Below are 26,696 nucleotides of genomic sequence, written 5' to 3' on the forward strand. Positions count from 1 at the left end.
TAAACATTTACCCCAGTGTGTTGTTAACATTTAGATATAAATCTGCCCCAAAAGAAAAATAATAATGTTGGGAATGTTTACAGGACGGGCCGGGCTTCTTGAAGCTAAATGTCACCATCTGTAAATAGCAAAAAAAAAGGTTTGTTATGTTCCCTAAAAGAGGAGTTTCCAGCAAAGTCCAGAGAGAAAGTGCAAACCAAAGGGCTCACAGGCCTGTAGGCATCTCACACACACACACACACACACACACACACACACACACACACACTGTTGCACAGATGCAGGTCCACTTTCTGAGGAGCTTCGTGGATGACGTGGTGTCGCATGTCGTCCTCCTTGTGCCGCCAAGGGCACTCAGTGGCCCCCTATCTGTCACCTGAGGGCCGCGGGGGCCCCAGACAACAGATGGCAGAACAATGTCGCCCCCCCCCCCCCCCCCCGCCCTCACTGTCCTAAGAGGCAGACAGTCCCCCCAACCACTCATCCACTCACAGATGACATGAATAGGATCACGCACTGTACATGAGTGGTAGAGTTTCTTGTGTGTATGTGTCGCTCCATCAGTGCCATTGCCATAATGAAGACTGATTCTGTTTCTTTGCGTTTCTTCGACCTTCTCCTTCCTCTTAGTGATTACCCACCATGTTGAGCGGCTGATGGCTATCCCAGCCCTGCCCCCGTCGTTCCAGCTGCTACGCCTCGCTCGCTGGCTGACTCACGAATGTTAGCTCTGTGCCGCTAAAAGTTGAAGATGGGCGGATGTCATGATATAATTGGTTGAAATTGGTTGGTTCAAGCTTATGTAAGCACACGTCACATTTTGTTTAACAGGAAGAAAACACGGTTGGGTTTTGATGTAAGATTTTAAAATGTTTTATATTGTTATTAAATAGGTGCACAATATGCATCGGGATGTGATCTAAAAGGGTTAAAAAGGCATTTATTTTCAATTTTTAATGCATTTTTAGGTTTGATTATTAGAGCAGTGATGTCTGTAAACTAAGAGCTACCATGGCAACATGAATGAGCACTATAAAGGTGAATGTGTAGCAGGAGGAAGGGCACCCGGAGGTGTGGCGACCTCCTAAAGCTTGCGTTGCGTGCTGAGGACTGATGATAATGGCTCCCACAAAGCCATTTGGCTTGGCAGCAGGCCAGCCTTCTCTACCTAACAGAGATGTGCACCTTGAGCTGGCAGCGCAGGCCTTGGGACTTGATTCTAGCGGGCCGGCTCTGATGTGTGTTCATTGCGAGCGTAGATCCCAGGGATTACCGGGCTGAAAGCAGAGACGCTTGTGTCTTTCTGACAACGTCTCTGTGTGAGCGAGGCTGAAACCACTGGAAGAGTTTAGGAAGTGGTCTAAAATAACATGCGGTCGGCGAGACAGATTCTTCCAGACTTTGTACGTTGAAGCCGGTGTTACAGCTGAAAGTTTTACATCTAATCCCATACTGATACCAGAAATTACATTCCAGGATTTGAACTGTATCCCAGCTCCATCCTACATACCAATTCTGGCGTGCGGTGTGTTTACACTGGGAAAGTGACAAGAGTGCATTGTTATTACATTTTTTTTTGTGTTATTCTCCCACAATGCAATGCACAACGAAAAAGGAAAAAAATTAAAACTTTTTATTTTCTCATGGCTCCTAATTAAATATATAATAATGCCTGCAGATAATGACACTTCTGCCTTGTAGGTGCTTGCTGCCACACATGGTTGACGTCTGCTTTTCTGGTTAGAGGACGGTCTCCTTATCATAACTCCACTCTTGTTAGCACTGAGGTCTCAGCTTTGAGGAGAAGCTCAGATGAATGATTTTTAGCTGTTGTTAACATCCTGATTACAAGAATCCATACAGACTAAATACTGTGGGCTGACTGTGTAAAATATGTATCCATACATATTTCACTACTCCCTCTTCATCCACTGTTTGTTCTGGCTTTGTCGAGTGGAGCCGTCCAACATGTTGAGGAAAAAAAAAGACTGCTCTGGCGTGTATTTTGACAGAGAAGACCCACCACTTCACACCGCCAAAGGAATCTGCGAGTGATAAAAGCAAGTGGAGCGCTAAAATCCTCTCCGCCTGACAAAATGAATTTATCTATTTGTTTATGTTTGAGCGCTCGCTAACTGACGCAGCTACCACATGTTGAGTGTAGCGCCTCAGGGCGTGTAAAATATGACATTTAGGAGCTGCTGTACGTTGGGGAAGAGCTGGGTAATTATTCTCTTGCCGGAGCGCTTCACGACATTTCCTTGGGAATGTTAAACGCCGCAATTTGTTTTTGGGAAAATGTCTATATTAAGCATGAGAAATCAGGTTCACCAGTTTATATAGTAGGGTGCCGAGTGAGACGTCAGTGTGGCAGAATGCATGGAAAATAAACACGGGCAGGTTTTATTATGAACAGGAGAACCTGAATTGATGAATTATGAACATGAAAAGTGAGGTTTCTACGGACTGTTTTGTGCATTTCAGCGGTAAATGACGCCAACATCACCACCACCTTCTCCATCCGGATCAGCCGTGCTCCCTCGGGGGAATGACCGGATACTTATTAGCCAGTGATCCAGCACATGAGGCCCTTAACCTGAACCCCTGTAGCACAGACACTTAGGGGTCAATGCCTCCCCCCATCATGTCCTCATCTCCTTCCCCCAAAACATACTCACATACAGGCATGTGCACACACACACACACACACACACACACACACACACCTGATTAGAGCAGAGAATCACTGTCAGTGTGAACGGTTGATCCGAACTCCATTTAAACTCATCTGCTTCCAATGACTTAAGACACGTTTTTATCTCCGCTGTAAAAGACAAACTAAGGTTAAACTGACGTGATGGACATTGGAAACAAACATCGGACTGATATCAGCCTCACTGACCGCTGTTCACTCTCAGAGCACTGTATCAGATCTTGCTGCTCTGACCTTTCACATAATGCATCATTCAATTCTTTAGAAACACTGGTTTCTCACTAGAATACCTCCCAGCATGCATTGCATTCATGTTCAAATTCCTTTTAGACGTTTATGCTGCTCTCAAAAGACACATTCGGACACAAGTGGTCAATACAGAATATCTATCAGATGTCTTCCTCAGCCGAGAGCCTTGTCCACCTCTGAAGTGTACTTAGTCCATCGGTTGATCCCAGACCTGCCCCAGGCCTCCCTGTGCTCTAACAAGTCTGTGTCCTGTTTGGAAACTGGAGCGTGCAGAGAACTGCAGTGCCTTTCTGTCCCGGTATCCGAGGCAGCTGCCTTAGCTGCCTTCCAGGGTCAAACCGGCATCCAGGGGGGGGGGGGGGGGGGGCGGTGAGGCAGGACACGTTGTTTCTTTACTTTGTGGTGCGTTGGGTGTTTTTCTAGGCAGGTTTGGTGTGGCCGATGGTTTTAGTGTCAGGTGACCTCATCCTAACCTCTGTGTTTGAGGCTCTCAGCAGGAAGTTGCTCTCAGTGCCAATTTCAGTTTTCATACACAATCCAAATATTAGGATCAGCGAAGTTATGGTAACTATGCCAACTGCTCACTATGCACCATTGAGTGCCTGTCCTTCTTCCCTGATAGGAGAAAAGGGGGGGAGGTTGACGTCCAGACATAAATATGTCGAGACGTGGGCTTGTCTCCGGGGATCGCCTCTGAACAGGTCAAGCAAAACAAACAGGGGGCTTCCTCTGTCCGCTCCTCACTGAACGAGGACTCAGGAGGCCCCCGCTGTTGCTCACACAGCCTCACCAGCACCAAACTCCATGAGGGGTTTTTACGAGCGAAATGACAATATCAGGGATCAGACAACACAATGTTTTTGTCTTTCAAAATGGTCGCTGCGTGCGAGAGTCGTCCATTCCTGCAGCGAGCTGGCCGAGAGACATTTTCATTGAACCTTTATTTAAGCAGAGACTAAAGTTACTGAGTTACAGGCGAACAACATAACAACGAGTCCATTGGTTCCTACTGAGCACGTGGCATATAGTTCTGTTAATGAAAAGGGTTGCTGTAATGTCCTTAAAAAGCTGGGCGTTGCAGTTTTAAACATTGGAAATGCACTAGTGTGTGTTAGTGAAGGAACATGTCACCCAGCAATGTAGTTCATCGATGTCTTTTTAATACTTTTTGTACGACAATGGAGCTCGACGGCACAGAGGAATAAGATATATCAGGCTTTGGATGCTCAGACAATACTTGTTTGTTGGTATTAATCTTTTCATAGGATGTGTTCATAAAGAAAAAAAACACAATATTACATACAATACAAAGACAGCAGGTAAAGTTAGCTCCTTCACAATGTGCCTGTCGTCGCCAGGAGAAGCAGGGAGAAGGAGGGAGAGCACCGGGCCTCTCCTCGGTGCCCTGCCCAGCTCTGCTATTCATCATCAGGTGGGGAGACTGTTTACTGCCGAGGTCAAGGTCCCAGGCACATGTTTACGGGCTCTCTCAGATGAGCCATTGTTGTTAAAGCGCACCCCGTGCATGCAGCGGCCACACTGCAGATCATATCTAACAGGGCCCCTCTGCCCCGGGGCCAAAAGAAGCCCATTTTAACCAGATTCGTAAGATCAAGCCACAAGAGGACATATATGACCCATTTAGAGTTTGAGGATAAGACATCCGCCACGCTTGGTTATCTGTCTCCTGTGGCTGTTTCCCTTCTCCACCCTCGTTAATGTAAATCTCATTTTATTTGCCCTGAGACATGCTGAATGAAACATAACATTATATTTCCATGGCCACTCTATAATTCCATAACCTGCGCGCTGGAAGCAGGAGCTCTGGCTTTCATTTGCTCCTTCTTTTTTTTTTTTTCAGTGTGGGAGGTTATGTGACCGCTCTAACCTTTTTAACATTAAAGTTTTTCCCCCTCTCAAAAGATCTTTGTGATAATCCTACCCCCCCCCCCCCCCCCCCGCTCTTTTGATTCCCCTCTGGGGTGTACAGGAAAAAGCTTTTACTGCGGCCCTACTTCTCTGCTCTCCTCTTCGTCGCCCGTCGCTCCTCTCCTCTCCTTTCAAGCCCTGCAACACCAACACTGTTCCTAACCCAGAGCCCAGCGCAGGAGCCAGGAACGTCCTGTGTGGTTGGGCCGATGGCGGCGTCCCTCATCTGTGGAGCATTAAGAGTGAGAAGTAGATTAAGGCTGTCTCCCCAACACTGGGCAGACCTCTGCAGTCTGCAGCCAGAGTCAAAAGGGGTGGGGGCATGGTGGAAGTAACAAACTAAATGTACACACCTCTTTCGACTGAGGAGCAACTGCATCAAGCCTTCTTATTGAGTGACCAGATATGACAGTGGTGTTGATCTTCTTATCCGACTCGAGCGTGTAAGTGGAATCAGACACAAATTTGTGTGTTTTCACTTGAGCGAAGAAGCGTATGGGACTATAGCTAATGTCAGTACAGACTATACTCAGCAGTCCGGCAGTCAAATTTGCGCAGATAGCAAACATTTGCTTCCCGTTCTCTCTGACTCACCTTTAGACTGCTGAAGCCTCACGAATACAATTCATTTGCGCACAGCGATGACTCTAGACTCTGTCCCCTATTTCTTACCGTGGGTGTTCACGACCGCAGAGAGGCTGAATGGTCCTAGTCCGAATTCATCAGGTGTTGTATCAGGATGGACTTGGAAAAGCTAAAACCTATCCTTCAAGCTGATTTTCTAACCCAGTAATTTTACCTCCACTGTGGTGAATTGTCAGTGGTGTTCCATTATGTCTTTACTTGAACAGGGTATCTGGTACTCTTTCCAGCCATGCGCTGGGGGAGTAGTGACAGGGGGGAGAGGGATGTGGGAGGCATGGGGATGGTGATGGTGCGGGGAGGAGGGTGGAGGGGTTAGTGTGGCGGTCTGGGACAGACAGACATAATTTAGACCAGAGGTGGAACCTGAGAGCTCCGCAGTCTGACAGGAAGCACTGGCTTAACTCCTGTCCCGTTTAGATGACAGGAGGCCTGGTGCAGGTTGGCTTTGATGGGACCTGGGCTAGCCTTAGCTCAGACCAAACAAGACTCAACTGGACTGTTCAAAAAACTCCATTTGTACTTCTTATATTTTATATGGCACATATGTATGTATTTATGTGTATATGCTGTGTATAAAATGTTTTATTCAAGGTTGAAATTGAAATTCAAGGTTTTGATGAAAATAAACTTAGAATTTAGACGTTTTCTATTTGAAAGGATGAACTATGGTTACTGGGTGTCATTCGACATTTTATAATATAACTATCAAAAATGTCAAGACCCCAACTTGACACGAGAACCGAAACCATATCTTTGCTTTATTTCAACCAATACTGACTGCTACGCTCTCCCTCTCTCTCTCTCTCAAAAAAAGAGTCAAACCCACATGTTGTTGGGAGCCAGTCGCAGCCTCTCTGTGAAACACTGAGTGATTGACACCATCACTGATGTTCTTGTTAATAAGTCCATAAACACTGCAAGCTGGCTGACGAACAGACTGGTGCCGTGTTCGAGCCTCTGTCTGGCACAGTGGAAAAGAACATGAAGCCCGTTTAACCGTCTCTGCTTTTAATATGGCGTTGCAGGGAGAATCGGCTCCTATTAGAATAAAATGTTGCGCTTCAAGTCGAGCTGCGTCGAGTCGATAGAATCTACGGGCTAGCCTGGGAGCCCCCTGAGACGCAGGAGTCATGTGAAATCAGGTTTCCTTGAGTTTTAACAGGTGAGTGATCAAAGTATGGTGTTCGATTTTTATGTTTCATCAAATAAACACGAGGAAAAGTAAAGGCTAAAAACATACAAAAGCACGTCTAAAAGCACAGATATGCATATACAAACATGTGCAAACATCTCCTCACACCAGCAGAACTTCCCTCCCGACTTCCAGTCGCTTTGTTATACTTACGTAACGAATAAGTGAAAGAACTGCGTGTGTTTTAGCATTTTGGACACTTAGTCATTCACAGAGGAGGACTGCTGTGTGTGTGTGTGTGTGTGTGTGTGTGTGTGTGTGTGTGGATGAGAGAAAGACAGTGTGCCCCTACGAGTTGGATTAGTGTGTGTGTGTGTGTGTGTGTGTGTGTGTGTGTGAGAGAGACACATCCGCTGCTGGCAGGACCTTTCCGTTCTCACAGCAGCGTCCAGGAATTTTTCATCGTCCGTTTCCCTGTTTTCGTGACCAAGGGTGTGTGATGTCATCCCCATGAATTTCAAACACTATGACGGTTATTCCTCTGATTTCCCCTCTGGTGCTTTTTGCATGTAACTGTTCTGTAAAAAAAAAAAGAAAAAAAGAAAAAAAGAAAAAAAAGAAATCGAGTTCAACTGGCCGGGCTTAATCTCCATATTCGCCGCTTTTTAAAAGGATTATGCTGAAGTTGTTAACGCAGCTAATGCTAGCAGAGCTCCAGCCCTTTGTTTACATCTTATTTCATCCTAGCTGTGTCCAATTATGTGCAGCTGCAACAATCCAGCTCCACCACAAGGATCATTAAAGTTGCATCTAATCTCCCCCAAACTCAGTGAAGACCACGTTGTCACAGGAGGTCCTGCATGTGCGTTTGTTTTGGCTGCAGGGCTGCGGAAACTCCGCGACGGCGCGGCGTCCTGTTGTAGTGTCCACGGGCAAAAACCTGAGTTCACAAATGTGCGTGTTTGTGCAAATGAATATGTGAGTGGAGGGGCGGTGGGCCGGTGATGGTGGTGGTGGTGGGAAGCCATGAGCGAGCTGAGTGGGACATGGCAGCAGCCCCATAAAACTGCAAACAGGAACCAGATGAGGTGCGATTAGTGCTGACAGGCGGACGGGCGGGCTTCCCCTCTCTGCTGCTGCTGAGGAGAGAAGCGCTGTTCGGTCCGACCACAGACCCAAGACTGTCCCCGCAAGACGGTAACTTCACATCGGAGCTCCCCAGTGAGGATCATGTTCAGTGAGATTGGTTGACTGTGAGGTTAAATTGCGCCAGATCAGCTTCATACAAAGAAACAATCTCGTTATTGGACGCTGCGGAGGTCGGGATGTGTCAGAGCGAGAAAGGTTGCCCCGTGTATGAATGAAACTGTTGGATCCCGGCGGGATTATGGGCTGTAGAAGCAATTTGTCATTCATTTTGTAAGCATCTGCAGCATCACCGCTAGTCCAAGAGCTTTCCCTCATGCTGCATTCATTTGACTTTTGAAATAGAGCATCAGCAATTGGCCTAACATGAAATATGAATTCATGACCACACTCTGGATCAATTTCCACATTTTCTCTCAGTTCCCATGGCCTCGCTGCGGTGAGGTTTTTTTTTTCGGAACTCTCTCGCTGAACGGTGCAGCAGTTGTACAACGAGGGGAGCTGCAGTGCGGTCCAAGACGCCGGGCCCCGGGGCTGTACCGACAGCGAGAGCTCCCTCACAGCTAGTCTCTAATTAATTAGATTTGAGAAGGAGACACTGACACGGCCGGGATAGGACGGTTCTCACGACCTGCGGAGAACTCCTCAGCGACACGATCTGCTGGTGTATAATCAAATTTGGGATGTTATTACCCCTTCAAGAGACGAGGATGTGATTGGCATCAGTGAGCTGCAGCGGGTTTTCAATCCCGAGTGAAGCTGAGTGCTGGAAAGTAACTCCTTGGCCTTTTTGTTGGGATGTCCAGACTTATTCTTACGCTGGCCATGTGAGATCTATATATGGGATTTAAAGCATTTAACATAGGTAATGCTTTAGCCATGCTAGCGGCAGGGTCCTAGGAATGGCATTGTCGGTCAATGGTTCTGTCAATTAACTATTGGATAGCCGTGACATTTTTTGTACAGATATCCAAGGTGGTCCAGGTGATCCAATACTAACGACATTCCCATCAGCCTCAGCTTAGAGCTAATTAGCAAATATTAGCATGCTAACAAACCCCCCCCCCCCCAAGCCAGTTCCCCATGTCTGCTGGCTACAGCACACATCACGGCTTCTCATGAGGCACAGCAGCACGTATGGCCCCGGTCTTTCCTCTGCAGCGTATATTTTCCTGTTTCCTCGTTCTCGCCAACTGCAGGAGGAAGAAGAGGAAACGCTCCAGTAAGGGGAGGAGGGTGTCGTCCATGTCGACAAGTAGTAAAGTCTGCCGGGTGGGTGGGCCCCATGTGGAAGGTCATGGAAAAGACAACATCACTAAAAAAATACAGATCCTGACTAGTTGTTTGATCCAGTGGTATATACACATCTCTTACATTTCCTAAAGTGTCATTTTCTTACTATATATTGACGGAAGAATTTTCCTTCTACTGCCAGTCTAAAGCTTATTCACCCATTAAAGTTACTTATTTAAGTTCTTTTTTAAGATCCCAAAAACATTAATTCATGATCACAAGGAAGCAGTTTTTCTTATCACTCCATGATCTCAACTTAACAAGCTGTCGCTTACATCATTTTCTCATGATCGTTGAACAAATATCCAGTGTGTGCTGGCGATCATTATCAAGGTAATTATGTCACAACAACTGTAAAACAAAGCTTGTTATGTCAAGTGTAATACTGCAATCACTGTGTGATTGTGCAAAAAGTCGTTAATTTGTGATCGCGAGAAAACAACCTGTGAGACACAACTAACTGCACGCCTCCCATCGCTCACTGCGGGTCACTTGCTGTGCGAAGAGAAGCAACCGTAATGAAGCCGGACTGAAACCCGGAGCTCTGATCGCATCCGTGGCTACTGCTGCGGTTGTGGCAGCAGCTACTGCTTTGGCCGTGATTGTGACCAGCGGGCACAGTGGCAAACAGACCAACCTAGCTTATGTTAACTAATAAAATGAATGCTACCACATTACTATTATATATATTACGAATACATTTACCAGTAGGTTGATATTACAGCTAAACTGTAACTGTAACAGCTGTGCAGCAGTTGTGTTTTAGGACGGATGAGGCAGGTTTATTTTCACGCAAAAAGCGTTAAGAGCATGCATGAACTCACTTGTTACTGTTAGTGGAAGAGAAAAGAGGCAAATTGCAAAAAAAATATTTAAAAAAAAAAGAGTGAAACGAACGAAAAAACAAAGCGCTTGTAAAGAGAAGTGAGAGGAAGGCCAGCAGTGTGCTTGCTTCAGGTAGACTGGCTCAGGCAGAGCAGAGACAGGAAGAAATTCCCAGCGGGAGGGCCAGCTCATTATGATATCCTATTACAGCCTGGAGCAGCCTACCAGCTACAGTTTAGTAGAAGTTACAGACTCCCTCCCTCCCTCCCTCACCCCCCCCCTTTCTGCCTGCCTCTGTCCTGTGCTGGACAGTTGCAGGAACATTCATGCAAATGAGAGTGAGAAAGACGCAGAGGTCTCTCTTTGCTCATTTAAACATGTTAGCCTCTTTTTCAGGACAGTCTTGTTCCTTTTTTTTGTTGTCATTTTCCACCTTTTGCAAAGAGCTCTTCTCCGCTTTAAGACCCCCCCCCCCCCCCCCCCCCCGCCCCCTCACCTTCCTGACTAGTGTTCCTTCTCAGTTTTTATTGCACACAATGATTATACATCATTGAGGCTGCCTTACCTTTTCATTTCCATGGAACCAACTCCCAATTACACTCATCAAAGATGGGGAGTGGAGGAGGGAGGGTTGGGGCGGGGGGGGGCAGATTTGGTTACAGTTTCAAACGCCACTAGACTTCCTGTTGCTGAGAAAGAGAGCCATAGCAAAGCTGAAGGGATGTTTTCTTTTTCTCTTTTTTCTCCTCTCCCTCCGAATGATAAAAGCCAATGTTTTCCAGACATGCCACGCATCTTCAAAATGGCTGTTCAAAGAATGCCGTAAAAGTCTGAAACAGATGCATCGCAGTATGACTGAGCGCCGGGTTGTTTAGACAGACACACATCAAGGCCCGTTAAAAGCAGGCATTACGACATCGCCTCGCAGACAAAACATCTCCTTTAGGATCTCCGAAAAAAAAAAGCTCGACCTTTGATTACAGTCGGGGGGAAAAAACCCCCACCAGAACCTGATCGCGTTCTCCGCCTTATCCTGATACACGTCCAGATCCAAAGGCAATATTGATACACCACTAGCTTTTAATTATGAAGGTTCTGTCCTCCGGCGATGACTCACCAGCACTGTAGCTCGCTGCTTTCTTCACCCTTGACTCATAATCCCGTTGGCAGCTACTTCTGCCCCACCAGAAACAGTTGCAATTTTATGTTTGCCATTAGCAGAGGTGCTGAGAAGCCCGAAAATGTAACGAGTTTTTTTCGACGAAGCCGCAACTTTATGAGTTTTCAGGAGAAACATGTACCACACAGTGAGATGCAGAGATGGCAGTTGGAAGTTTACAGGGTTTTTTTTTTGTTTGTTTCAAGTGTTTGTGCGTAGCTCTGTGCATTTAGTGAATTTCGTATAAATTCCATGCCCTGATTTGTTACCACAGACGCCAAACCAAAGTGTAATTGCATGCAAGTTTATGAGATTCATTTGACATAGTGGGTGATTTGGCAAAATAAATGTGTGTGTGTGGGTGTGTGTGTGTGTGTGTGTGTCTGGGGGTCGGTATGGTACATAGAGATCCTCCTTTTCACAAACATACACTCACTCTCTCACACATGCACACACCCACAGACATATAGACATTAAATGAAAGGCTTACATTGTCTGCAGCTCGCCATGGTAATTCAGTAAAGGTTACGTGGGAGGCGTCAGAGCAGAGCAAGATTATGTCTGCGTTTTCCCTCATTTACTACCGAATTATGTGTAATGGTTCAGGGCTTCATTGAATCAAGTCATTATTTGGGTTTCGGTAAATGCCAACAGTCAGGAGGGAGAGAGCACCAGCAAAACCGACAATATATGGATTCAGTTTGTGGAGTCATGAAATCTGTTCATGTAAATAAACATTGGATCCTTGTATGAACTCAGCTAGCAGAGGACGGACGGTGCTGGAGTGGTCGGAGGTGCAGGGTTCTGACCGCATTGTGCTGTGACATCATGTGAGTCAGGGTGGGGTTCAGCAATCCCATCTGAAGGAGTCATACAGTGCTTTTCTCTCACTGTTTAAGGGGATGCCATGTCCTAAGCCTGTTTGTGTGGTTATAGACTGCATAAGATTGCAAGAGATTTGTACCTCCAACCCAATACACTGGAGGTGAATGGACTTAAGTTTGTGGTGCTTAAGCAGAATGAGTAAAAGGAGAGTACAGACCAAAATCAGAATAGAATAAAAAAAAAAAAAGATAGAAGGAAAGTTGGACAGCCGGTGGTTTCTTGTGGTATCAATCATAAGATACGACTGCCTCTCATTCAGGTACTGCTGGGAGGGCAAGTCTCAAAGACGGGAGCCCACATTCTGGGACATTTTCATGGGGGGGGGGCGGATATGCTTGTGACAGCTAAAAAAAGTGTTTTAGTATGAACTTTTACCATGCGATTATATCATGTTGAGGAAATTGTGTGCTCCTCTGTCCTCCTGCCCATCCTCTGTCTGTCAAATGCATATCTACAGTAATGTTTCTTTTTGACCAAATAGCCCCAGTTTCCAAAAATGAGCCGAACTCAGGAACTACAAGTCCCTTTTGCACATTCCTGTTTATCTGTCCACCCCATCTGAAAAACCTCAAAGATCAGGCAAAGTATGAGTTATGGACAGTTATTTTTGCATTAGCCGCATTGAATCAAATCGAAATGGAAGTTTTGTTTTTCTTGTTCCCTCGCTTGCAATCTTGGTCACTGTGTCCTTTGCGCACACTCTCTTTATCTCACTCTTTTTAAACTAGTCGGGCAGTTGAATTGTTTAACATCAATCAACATTACAGTATTGATTCCAGTGCCCAGTGCTTACTTCACTTACTCCAAGGAGTCTCAGGACTAAACTCAGAAACCAAATCAGGTTCTGAAAGTCTCTTTTTTTTTCATTTCCACCTTATCTAAAGAACCATCAAGATGAGGCAAACTGGTCCACAGTGTCAGATGAGATTCAATTTTCACACGAGGAAACAACACAGTGAAACCACAGGTCGCTCTGGACTATATGCCACAGCACGAGATATGACGTGTTAGTGAGCTGTAGAGGTGGTTGGATTTTGTTCCCTTTGGACAGAGCCAGTCGAATCAAAGGTAAGGTTCCTGAGTTCCTGAAAGGGTCCTTGGGCTTCTAGAAATGTGGAACCAGTGGACACAGGCCTCAAGTGTGGTCCACTTGGATCATGTGGATCAATAGTCACTAATAGACTAGTGTCCTTGGTGCTTGAGGGGTTTCAAGGTCTTGCTTGCAGGCTTCAGGTTGGACGTTGGAGACCTGATCTTCAGCTTGCTTTATTGACTATCTGGAAACAGTACAAGGTGCCCTGCTATAATATGAGCTTGTAAAAGGCCCAATCAAACATCTTGTAGTTTCTGACACCTCTGTTGGACACATTTCTCTCCCTGGTGTTGTTTTCCGTGGTACGCTGCCCGAGGCCCTTGTTGCTGTGATAATGTGGACCTCGCTCTGGCCTGGGAATGGTTTACCACGGTAATTAGTGTTTGTAAGCAGCACTGAAGAAATAAGAAGAAGCACCTGGGAAGACGAGGACGGAACAACTGTTTTTCAGTGCTGAGTTCAAAGTTTGGGCTGCATTTTTTTTTATTGTCTTCACAAACCCGATAGTAAACCAGGGATGAGAAAAGACCCGAGGAAGTACCTGCTCCGCACGCCCGCCACGCCTTCCAAAACATGAAGGCGTTTGAACAATGACAGTTCATTTCTGTCATCATTTCCCAGGAACAGAAGCTTTCGACCAAACAGTGTAATTCAAAGCAGCTCCAGGCCTGTCATTTAACCCCCGGAACTGGTTTCAACCAGCTCAACAGGACTTTCTGACTGCTCGGAGAGACAACGAAGAAACGCCGACTTAAAGCAGAAGCTCTGCCTTTTCATCTTGAGTTGCACTGGATTTGTCAACAGAACACTGTCCTCTACGAATACACTGTCAGGACGGTTGACATCAAAGCCTTTAAAGTGAATTTGTCTAAACTATAATGCAATGCAGCTATTGAGCATATATTTCTGGTTTTCATAGGATAATATATTCCACAAATGTTGGAAGTTCATTCAGGAGAATAATAAAACCAATAGGAAAGTTGAAGAGAAATGAAGAAGCTGGTTAGACCCCATCGTGTCTTATATATATATATATTTCGAGGGGGGTGGTGATACCATGAGCTGCGGCTGTAGATCTGGATGGATGAGGACGTGGAGTGGGACTTCTACTGGAAGTGATATAAGGAGCTATTTTTAGTGCCTGCACACGGATATTAAAATGCAAAATTTCAACTTCATAATTTTGATAATTACAATTTTAGCCCCCCCCAAAAAAAGTGATCCATGTCAAAACAAACACCCAGGATATGCTGACCATTTAAATTTGACTGAAGACAGAGAGAAGAGGGACAACTCTCAACACAGGACCCCGACGTTTACGCAGACAGAGGCCGACGTGCACATTTGCATACATGGTGCAGAGTGTTACGGTACAAGGAGGTTAAGTCTGAGAGTAGCCTGCAGGCCCTTTGTGATGTTTAAGGAAAAATGTCCTGGACCAGTACACTTGTTGAGGCCTTATTTAGGGTTTGAGAAGTGTCATTACTTGACATTATAAATCATTATGGGATTTGGGACTCCTTTTAGGCCGAGATCCACAGAAAGGGCTCTGTTCTCATGCTGTAATGCACAGATAGAGTTGGCACTGTCCACTCTAATTTCTGCAGACTTCAGTTTTTACTATTAACCAAGCCACGATCCCAGTTTGGCATGTACTGTGTCTAAGCATTAATAGTAATTTAGAGAATGACATACTGTACGTGCCAGTTATTCAGCCCATAGGAAGCTTTAGCATGTAGTGGGCGGTGACGTCGGTGCTCATAAGCTCACTGTTTCCACCTCAGCAGAGCCAACACCTTCTCACTCCCAACTCGCAGCTTTGTCAGTGGCCCTACGCTTCAAACTGTGCCCCCCCTTCGCGGTCCTCTGCGTACCCCTCCAGCGTCAAGTACGCAATAATAAGTATGCAATGTCCGGCTAGACTTTCAAAATAAAGCTGGCTGAGGAACAATTCACATTTTATGAGTTTGGGATGTGCAGGAAAAGACAAAGTCAGGTGACCTTCGTCGACGGTGGTAACAATAGTCAGGTGACCTTCGTCATTATGATAACATTATTAAACGCGTGCTTACCGTGGAAATGGTGAAACGGTCGCAGTTTGTTTAGGTTTAGGCACCAAAACTAAAAGATCATGGTTTGGGTTCAAATAAGTATGTTAGTTACATAAGTTAAGGGTTAAGGTCTGCGGGTGTGACACGCCTGCATGCACACATGCTAAAAATCCCAGGTTCCTCCACGTATTTTTCCCCAGGAAAGGGAAGTATTTTTTTTTTTTTTTATTAACAATTCTTCATATTTTGTAGACTTTGAATATATGCTGTATGTAAAACATTATTCTGCAATGTCCAGATAAATAGTACAAGTAATAGTAATACGTTGATATACAGCACTAGAGTACTACAGTACTATTTTTGTGTTTGATTCTCTTGTTTTCTTAGTTCGAGTGAAAGGATTACATGCTTTAGTGTCTCAAAAAATGTCCACAAAGTTTTGGCTGAAAAAGGGGTCTGTTTTGCTGATTTATGAAAAGCCACCTGATTAGACAACAGCACTTTATTACAAGGCCCATTAACAAGATGAAAGAAAACCTTTAGAGACCCCAAGTCGCAGCGAGTAAATCAGTGTCTTCATGATGTAAATAGGTGTAGTGTGCATTCAGCTGCTCCCTTCACAAAGCCCCGTGTGTGTGCGTGCGTCACTGATGCTCATCAGTGTGCGTGACATGTGTTTAAGCTTAACAAGCAGCTCTTTGATTGTTTACCCTCAGCGTTTTGTTTGTCCTGCCGGCTCCTTGCTTTATTTATTCTGTGTTTGCAGAAGGAGAGAAGGGAAGAGAACGAAGGAGGCCTGCGAAGAAGGGTGATGGTACTGGGAAGTGACTGCAGGGTGGGCGACAAATGCTCATGTCAGCAGAGGAGCCGACACAGTTAGAGGGCAAATATTTACCGCGCTGCCCCCGGTGGACTCCCGAGGAGGCCTGCTTAATGAAAGACGAGGGGTGTTTGGAGGAGGGCGCTGCCGTTCAATTAGCAGCTCCCGCCAGCATACAGTAGTTTGTGGACAGACACTCAGCTACTGAACTACTGGGGGGGGGGGGGTTGTGTATGTGAGCGTAGGTGTGTGTTTGTGAGAGTTAATTAAAGCATCTTGCACATTCCTTCATTTTGTTCTCAGGGTGGTGGGGCTGTGGCTTGTCGTAGGGGAAGGTATGTGCTGAAGTGTGTCTGGGGGTGGGTGGGGGAGGGTTGAGGGTCTTTCCAGCTCTTCATCTCTTCATTATGTAAACAGTGTTTATGTTGTCCACTGAGAACCCCCAAAGGGATGTTTAGACAGAGCCCTTCATCAACTAACGCTGAAGCCATTAGCAGCAGACACACACACACACACACACACACACACACACACACACACACACACACACAGAAGAAACACACTTTCATTCTTCCCTTCTTCTCAGGAGTTTCTGTTCAGCTGTTCATGACGATAAAGGAAGAAGACACACAAACGCACACTACTGCACAATTCAAGATGACCCTCATATCTGCCTGTGTGTGTGTTGGAGGGATTGAGGTGAGATGTTAACGCTATAAATTCTTTACCACACGTTTCTGTAAAAAAACAACAACTCCTCAGTGTCCTGAAAACGAACCGTAGGGCCGCGAGGGTCCCATCCAACAAACACGATACCGTTCTCTTTGTGTCACCGGGTGCCCCGCGTCAGCCAGCATACACAGCAGGCGCTGCATCCAGCTGTCATACATACATTTAATCAAAATCACACTCGCACAAAGCTCTACAAAAACAGGCATCGTCATAAAACATATAGCTATATAGTTTGGCCACTGTGATCACATGAATGCTGCGGGTGTACAGATGGCTAATTGGAACTGGCAGCAAATGAGCGAGCGTGAGCCAACGTTTTTTTTTTTTTTTTTTTTTGGAAAATAGGAATAAAGAGATTGGAGGAGGCACGTAATTACCCCGGAGGAGGGTCAGACATCACAGGACAGTTTTCCTCTTTGTGTTGCCCTGTTTGTTTTGTAACAGTTAATACGTTTAGCTGCGGCTGCTCCGACTGCGACAGGACGGGATTCAGCAAGCGTCACCTCTGACGGCAGCCTGAAGCTTTGTTTCTGGAACAACGAAACAATAGAAGGCGAAGTGAATAAAATAAACACTATTCAAAGTCAATCTTAAGAGTCCACGTAAAGTGCACCAAATAAAAACTAAATAGAGGCTGTGCGGGGAACCAAGCATTCTTTTTTTTTTTCTCCCCCCATTTAAAGTTACTCTAATTCATATATTTTATATAAACAATGGTTCAAACGCCTATGTGTAATGTGAAAGGGGTCATGGGAAGTTAGTCGGTCAGAAAATCATCACCCAACTCTGCAGTTCCCTTCAGCTCTATCAAGTTTTTTTAGCCCTTTACAACGCATTGTTCACCAGCGCCTCATCAGCTGCGTCTTCAGCTGCAGCAGCTACAGAACCAGATGTTTTTTCTCAGGGAGCTGTTTGCTAACAAGTTCATCATATCAACTCCATAAGGTGACAATGTTAATGTTCAATTAATGCAGCTTTTAAAAACATCTGGCTGATTGTTGTAAGAAACAACTGTCACTGTTTGTTTTTTTGTTAGAGGGACTCCTGACTTTCTATCACTGGGAGCATTTTCTGACCCTATTTACTGCGGCGATCCTCAGGAAACGACTTGCTTTTTGTGGAAATGGATTTGAAGCGGCCTGCTCCCCTCAATAACATCCAGATATTTTTCTGTTAAAATTGGTAATCACCAAAAGCAGTGAGAGCCTTTCGATATATAAATATGTTTCAAGCACGTAGTTTGGGATGGGGTGGCAGGTTTGCGTGCCGTGCCTGCGATGATGCATTAGATCACAACAGCAACAGCTGCGCGCGGCGCCGTCTGATTCAGATGCGGCACCTGTAGAAGAGAAGCGAACTGGACGTCCTGGGAGCGGGAAAAGTGTTCCTACCTAATCAAGCACTCAGTAAGGACCCCGCTCTTCCTCTTGTTGTGGTTTCTGTTGCTGCCTGGATCGCGTAAAAGCCTGAAGGGCCTGTGGAGTCTGTCACTGGCTCGGCCTGGAAGAGTTTATCGCATCCTTATCAGGAAACTCTTCCTCTTTCCTGCCCCTTAGTCTGCCACTTGACATAGGATGCCCACCACACTATGTTTAGAAAGGGGGTCTTAGAATGAGGCGACTGACTCACTGACTGATTTACTCACACAGCACACACACACACACACACACACATACAATGTCCAAGTGTGCAATCTGCAGCCCTCAGGTACTCTAAACACACACACACACACGCCATGTTGCGTGCTCTCCCTGTGTTTAGTCTTAAAAAGTCCAGGAAACGCCCCTCCTTTGAAGCTCCTAAGCAGCCCGAGCATGCCTTCCAGCGCCTCCCCTGCTCTGGGTTTAGAGCTGCTGTGGCACTATATGGATCCAGTTAGAGCCTCACTATAGGAACGTTCATATTTTGTCTTTATGGGCATGTAAAACATTCTGTTTATATTATAATGCACCGCAGAACGGTCTATTAGCCGTAATAGGCTCCTTGGCAAACCTCCAAATAATGAATAAAGTAAACAATGTGTGTATTCTTCCCAGTCCCAGAGAAACACTGAGACACGGGCGATAAAAGCGGTTTAAGAATAATCCAGTGTCTTGAATTGAATTAGCCGCATCGCCCCGAGCAGCGCGGAGAGTACACATAAAACATTTGTCAAGATTAGTCAAATGCATTTACTTTGCTGCCGGGACCGCTGGGTCTGAGGAGAATACAGAAGACGCGTTCTGTCTTTGACGGCACATTTTACATGTGTTACGTTGCCTTTCATTGTGTGCGAGAAAAAGCGATTTATTCTGCTTTGACGACTACAGGAATGCTCTTTTGTAGGCTATTAAACATCTAAATGACACCGATACGCTTGTGCACATTTGAATGCTAATTTTAAGCAGGATGTAACACCATAAGGCCTCTGGCGCTTGAGTTTTGGCTCTTTGATTTTGACTCAATTATCTTTTTTGCTGACGTTAACAGAATGATTTCCAATTGACAATACATTGTTGAAGATTAAACTCCTTAATCTTATTTCAACCAAACCTGAAGGTTCCTAATCAAAACCACTGTAGGATCTATTCTAGGAACCCAGGGACCTTTTCGGCAGCTTTGCTTTGGTTTTGTTGGCCTTATATTGATAGGTGACAGTGTAGCACTGGTGGTTTCAATATCCAATAGCTCTTAAGTAGAAACAGCCAGGCATACAACACTTTGGAGGCCATTTAAACACGACAGTCACACATCAGTAATCTACAGAGAACAGAGTCTCTTTGCGCTGTCCAAGGACGGGAATCGTGTCTCAAACAAAGCTGTGTTTGTTCAGTTCTCAGCTGATTTACCTAATCTTCATGGCTCTTCAGATGCAGCGGAAAAGCAAAAAGGAATGCACATCAGGGCCTTTAGGTGCGATTGAAAAAGAACTCAGTTTGGAGGTTCACGTGGGCAAAAACAAAAGAGAAGCGTTGACAGATGTCAGCAGGTTTAGTATTTATTGGCAGCGAACTGCAAATATGTTCAATAAAAACATTTTCACATTTGTGTTGACAAAAAAAAAAAAAAAAAAAAACCTGATTCAGGCAGCATTGCGTTTCCTAGAAAACATATCTGCTAATGCCTATTAGATGTTAGGAGACAGGGCTAAATGGGGACACAGAATAATACAATAATTAAACTCTCCAACCATTCACTGCACGTCGCCAAACCCAATTTTATAAACCAGTTCTGAGTTGGAGGCTTACTTGGGCCCTCTGTCGAGGAGCAACGGCACTAAGCTGTGTGACTGGGAGCAGCTCCATACCTATTCACACTGGACCCCAGACTCACAGAAGCTCTGCAGCGGGCCAAAGCAGGTGTTTTGTGATCTCAGGCTCTTTGTCCTTCACCACGAGGTGAAGGACGAATTCTCACGTCACCCAGCTGCTCTGTTTTCCAAAGCAGACTCACACTGAGGCAGACGTTACACACTATTATCCCTTAATTAGAGCTGGTATAAAGACAAGCTACGCCCATTGATTCAGTGTTTTTACCGCACCCATCAAACCCTCGGGTGCGTTGTGCTCTGTCTTTATTGCATACGGTATAATTAAGCCTTTGTCTCCATGTGTGGCTCCTCTTCTGAAACTGAAACAAGACGCAGAAAACATCCCTTGCATGGGGTCTTTTTCCCCCATCGGCACAGAGACAAACGAGGACAACCTCAGTGGTGTGCTACGTCCGCGCAGCCGAGCACTGATTGTGATACGCTGAGGGCATGCCGAGCCACCGGTGTGACCTCTCTCTCTCTCTCCGATGGCAGATAAGGCTTCTCCGCAGTGAGACAGACAGAGATACGAGAAGAGGACAAACCCCAGAGGAAGACGCACAGAAATAACCTGGACGAGAGACCACTCTGCACCATCAGATAAGCACAAAACGCGTAAACAGCAAAAGTACGCATGTGAATGTACTCGCGCAGGCAATCATGTGAGCGCACACACACACACACACACACACACACACATTGGTGGTGGGATAGTTCAGGTCAGTGTGTGTGTGTGTGAGGCGGACGGATAGGAGTGGTTGAGGATTGGGCAGCCGTTGCTCTGGTCTGTCTGGAGATAAGACCTTGAACACTCCCCCGAAAAAATCCCCCGTCTCTACACCCATCGCTTCCTATCTCTCCTCTCCTCAGAGCCCGTATTTATCAAGAATCACCTCCGACGAATTGCACTGAAAGTTAACCTCAGACCTCCTACACCCCCACCATGAAGTAGGACTTTATTTTGCGTTTTCATTTTATTTATACGCATATGAAGACTTCCAGGCTGACCCTCAGCAAAGACAATGACTATTCCTGGGAGAGAGTGTTGTTGTGGATGGTTTATGACACTCTCAGCCTCAAGTAGAAACTATAATGTTTTGTAGTTTCCCCCCCACAGTTGTATTATACAATAGTAAAATCTGAAACACAGACACACATATGTAGGCAAATAATACAGGCATCTAATGTATGCCAAAATATGGTTTCAAAAATGAATAGCAGAATGATATTCGGGAGAGAAAACAAACGTATCATTTAATGTGTCGCTGCCTCAACGCCAGCTCCTGCCTACTTTGGAGTCCTCCTAAATATCCGCTGAGATCGGAGTCACTCGCAAAGCTATGAAAGTTGATAAAATGCTTAAAAAAGAAAAGAAAAAAGAAAGTAATACCAGACTGTTTTGGCCAGTTAAGCGTGGTTTCCCCACTTTCAGACGATTGAGAAATACAGGCCCGGATGCCTGGGAGGGCGAAGGAAGGAATTTCATGAGGGCATCGGTTTGCTTTCATTTTTCATTCGAACACATTGTTGACAAGCGGCAGTGTGTGGAAAAAATCCACACACTGCATTTAGGCATTATTTTGTCTACATTGTAGTTTGCGTCAAACCTTTCAGCAGTTTAAGAATCTTGTTACTCGTCTTTCTGCGCAAAAATGCCAACTAGAGGAAAAGAATCCGAGTATAAACACCAGTGTAAAAGCCCACTGTGAAGAATGTAACCCCCCAACTGTTTGTTTAACTGATATGAAAGATAATTCCTCTTTACCCGGAGTGAAGTGGTTCACTTTGACTGTGTCTGAGTTGATGCACCATGACAAATTCCTTCATGTTTTGTCAGTTAGCGTGCGGCCTTCAGAAGGATGACCCCAGACTCACCTCTGTGCACAACGCTGGGCCCGGGGGAACCCACTCGGCCCCAATAATGAGATCATTACCAACAGTTAATTAAAAGCGATGCGTCTTCTAAAGCTTTGCCCCATATCGCAGTGTCCAAACAATTGCATCCCTTGTGGAACGCCCGAGGATGAAAGGGTGAGCCAAATGGAGGAGAACGCCCATTGTCCTTCTCCTGAGAAACTGTCTTCCCTCTCTTTTTGCCTTTCAATGAATTCTTTGTGTTCGCGCCGGGGTCCGGGGCAGTCCTCTCGGGTTCAGAGGGACAAGAGCTGTGCCGAGCCGAGCCGTACCCGGCCCCAGTGTCAGCGGGCCGGGGCTTGGGGATGGACAGAGGCCTGGTGAGGAAGAGCAGAGGGGCTCCCGCGGACAGAATGGTTACAGACCAATCTCTAGGACTGCATCATATAGATTAGATTTGGTTTTCTGCATTTTGCAGATTCAGGACAATAAATAGTGTCTGCCCCAGAGGTGCATTACTGTCAGCATGGAAAATCTACAGCTATGACAACTGACGCTAAAATGATTTTACAGTGGTGAGGAAATCTCTTTGAAGAATTGATTAACAAAAACCTACTTGCACATTTGAATGAATAAATAAAATATACAAAGGAAATAATTAAGTTTGGCGATTAGCTTTTGGTACAAATCCCACCAATAAAGTGTTTTTCTGCTTCACGTAAGCCACACTTATCTTCCACTTACAGGTGTTAACTTTTTTTTTAGTTCATCTAATCAAATTAGATCATCATAACTTGGTACATAACACGACTGGAGAATTAGCGCCACCAGCTGTTTATCCCGATGCAGCCAGCTCCAAATAGTCGCATAACAGTTGCGAATGGAATGCAAATTCAGATTTGACTCCTGTTAATAAAATGTCATAATCAGAGAATTATGCAGCTCAGTTCTTCTTTCTCCTTCAGCTGAACTGAATGATCTCTGTGTAGTCTCTGCATATCCAGCAGTTGATATTACCCTGCAAAATACACACTCGCTGTGTGATAATGTTTCGTCTGCAGACTCCCTTATAGTACAAAACAGCCCACCGATCATTTTCCCTTCTCTCTCTATCTGTCTGCATGATAACACTGGGGGACACATGTTCCATGGCCGGCGGCTCTCATTCGTTATCTGCTGCGCGCTTGCTGTTGTTCACCGAGAGGAACCTTTGGGAGAGGAACGAAGCTTCCAGACAAGTATGTCGAGGATATCTCCTGGTCCGGTGCCACTTTCTCCTATCGCTTAGACCATGTCTGTGTGACCCTGAGAGGACCCTGAGAGGACCCTGAGAGGACGCTATCTGTCCTGAGAGAAAGAGAGCGAGGCCCCTTAGAGATAAGCCCCAGAAACTGGAAAGGAAAAACATAAAGTTGCTGGGATGAAACAGCGCTTTATTATTGGACAAATAGTGAAGCGACTCTTGATCAAAGGCCGTACTGTACATGTCTGTTTGAAGTAGTCCAGGCTTTGAGACTTTATTTACACAAGCCCTAGATTAGGGGTTGAGGTATGTTACAAGTCATACCACACAAACGTAACCTTTTCTGTCTTTTCACTCGTTGCACATAAGGTCAGTGTCAAGATATTGGTGCCGGGGGGGGGGGGGGGGGGGGGGGGAGTGATATGAACACGGTACCAAACTCTGCAGAAAAAACATTACATTTTAGCTAAAGACAGAGAAACCTGACAGTTGACAAAATGACATGCTAGGTAGGGGAATGCGGCGCAGTGGACGCGAAGGAGGATCCACACTGTTTGATTAGTGGCTTGGTGACAGGCACAAACAACACTGCAGGAGTGTTTTACTGTCTGACGAACTTTGTGTCTGTCATTTCACACAACCTGTTCCTGTGGCCTGGCTGGGAGCAATGCGTGGAATGGCGAGGATCCCTCCTACCTGCCTCTTAACCTCTGCGAAAAGCTCCTTTCGGCCAGGTTCCTGTTGCAGAGCCTCTGTCATTCCTCACATTCTCCTCGGCTACATACACAGGCTTGAAGCTCACCTCGGCGCCTCGTCACCTCGAGCTGCCCCGCAGGCATGTAATTAGGCCTAACCTCTCCTGTTCAAACAGTGTAATGACATGATTTACACGCATTGCAGAGGCCCCCGCAAATGCTGCGCCATCACAATCATGCGGATGGTACATGACAGGGAATCAGGTTGAAGGTTCCGAGGGTGCCATATACGGAGCCCAAACCTGTTCAATATTAAATAAATAAGTAATAAAAAAAAAAACATCACATGAATAAAGTGTGAAAATATAAAATACACTTTAACTGAACTAAAAAAAATGCGAAACAGTTTAAGCTAACCAGCTAGGCTGGGTTACTCAGCATAAACATGAAGACCCAGTGCTAACAGCAGTAGCTAATGTTAGCGGCATCATTTATCCTCAGGTAAAGGCACACAACTCTGACAGTCTTTCTTTGTGTTCATGCTCGTTCACTTTCATCCTTTGTAAATAACACAAACTCACAACCTAGCCAAGCCAAGCTAGTTAGCTGGCTAGGTAGGTAGCATGTGCAGCCTTGTTGAGCTGAATGAAAAAAGAGGTTAGTTACTGTTTCTGTGTCCATTACTTTCACACAGCAAAGCCTCTAGTTAGTTAGTTCAAAATGACTTACTTACTAGCTGATAGAGGAGGGGGCATGTGATAGCTGAAAGGAGATTGGGCAGTGACTGGCAACAACACCATGAAAAAGGGGTCATGGAAAATACGACCTTTTAAAAAGGGCTTTTTGAAGTGTAAAATTCTACAATGACATAAAAATGAGCTCTTTGAATAATAATTTCAAAATAATGAGGTTGAGTTTTAATGATTTCTTCAGTCATTTCAAATTTTCTTGTTTTTTTTTAAAAATTTATTCATATGAACAGTGATCAACATCTAATATTGATCACTTTGGGGCTCCATAGGCAAGTACAATCTCATTCCCTGTCATGTACCACTACAAGTACACAAGTTTTTTTTCCTCCATTGTGTCTCCATGGGATGCGGCTAAAGCAGGTCCACTCCCAAAGCCTGTTACCTGCAAGCCTTTCACCTCTCTATCACTGGGGGAAAGGATGACGTAAGCTGCTGTGCATGTTATTTGGAGGTGTATTTCCAGGTGGGGAGTGGCAGCAAGGAAAGGTCTTTCAACGTGCCTCAAGCTAGTTGTTGAAAGCTGAGAAACTCCCGAACCCATATTTAGTGAAGAAAGAAAGAGAAGTGAAAAACACTATTTGTGGCGGTTAGAACACAGTAACCATAGTGTGGAGTTTTTTTTTAGGGATTTAAATCAAATGTTCAGCACAGTCACAGTATCAAAGTATCAAAAGGACATTCAGCATCTTGCATCGTCTGCAAGAGGAGTCTGACTAAAATCACCATATCTAAACCAAAATGGAATGAGTCTTCTCGAGACAGAGGCCTTGAAAAGCTCCCCGTGAATCCTATTAAAAGAAATATCATATAATTCAATTCTTTCTTTCTTTTTTTTTGTTTTTGTTACCAGTGGGGCCCATGTGAACAAAACAGTGCTCCAAACATCTTCGTGCAACATCTGTTTGTAATGCCTTCAGATTCTGGGCACTGGGGCAACCAAGAGGAGGAAAAGGAAGACAGTGCTTTTCGTCATCGGATACAATTTAATTTGCACACAACAAAGCAAGGAGGACATAAATCCTAAGTCCTTGACATTGGGAGTTCAGATATATTTATATTGTATTTCCATCAAGATGACTCAGCGATGTGCTTGGGGTGTAGCTTTCTGACCTTTTGTACAACGGCTTTATTCGAAGCTGTAAAGTTTGCCTTTGATTTTTCTTTTTCGCATGCTTTTGTTTCATTCAATAGCGTTCCTGGTCTCGATTGAAACCTCCGTTTTCAAAGAGGCCACAGAGACTTACTGAACGATTTTGTTTAACTTTCCAATTAAGTCATTCCTTTTTGTTGTTGTTGTTGTTGGGGATTTTTTTTTTTTTGTCTTTTTTAGAGGACACATCCGTTTTCCATTACCTTACTCCACAACATCCCTAATTGGACAAAGGACAGTGTGCCCGCGAGTCAGGAATATGATGTCACATGGTTCTATAACGTCCAAAGCACGACAAGATGGCGTTCTTTACTGGCGAACACATGTCTACCGAGACCCTCCTCCATTTGTTATGTCTTCGGCCTGTTTTCACAGCTCTAATCATTAGAAGACATTAGAGATCAGCCGTGTAAACAGACAGCGAGATGTTGTGTAAATGTTATGCTCTCGGTGACTCACCTCACACCATGTGTTGTGTTATTAGATTACATATTAATTACAGTAAGAGCCTATGAAGCATAAACGCCCTCTGTTGTAATGACAGAGCAGTTTGTTTTCATTTGGACAGTGAATTGTCCCCCAGTAAGACATGTCCAATATTAGTTACAGCGCAGGGCACTTTGAAGTTAAACTATAACCTTGTCCTCAGTATCTGGGAGTCCGCCTGTCTGTCTGCATGTGGGAAAAATGATAAACACAGACAGACGGTAGGACTGCCGACTGCAGTCGGGGGAAAACAGGTATGAGTAGAGCATGTGTGCAGCAGGGGTGGGGTTAATAGGTGAACACACAACCCACTTTTACCTCTAGCCCAGAAAACCTCTAGTTTGGGCTACAAGATGGCTAACTACAGTACAGAATGACAACACTGATGGCTAAGCTAATCTTGTGTCGGCGTGATTGATCTGGAGAGGCACGGCAGACAGCTCCAGCTGGAGATCAAAGGAAAGCCTCTCCTGTGCAGAAGAAGAGGAGGGAGGGAGGTTGGAGGTGCGTCCCCCCCCCCCCCCCCCGTCCACCAGTGCCAGATGTTCTTCTCTC

This window comes from Enoplosus armatus, chromosome 21, assembly GCF_043641665.1.
Source record: "Enoplosus armatus isolate fEnoArm2 chromosome 21, fEnoArm2.hap1, whole genome shotgun sequence".
NCBI classification, from domain to species: Eukaryota; Metazoa; Chordata; class Actinopteri; order Centrarchiformes; family Enoplosidae; genus Enoplosus; species Enoplosus armatus.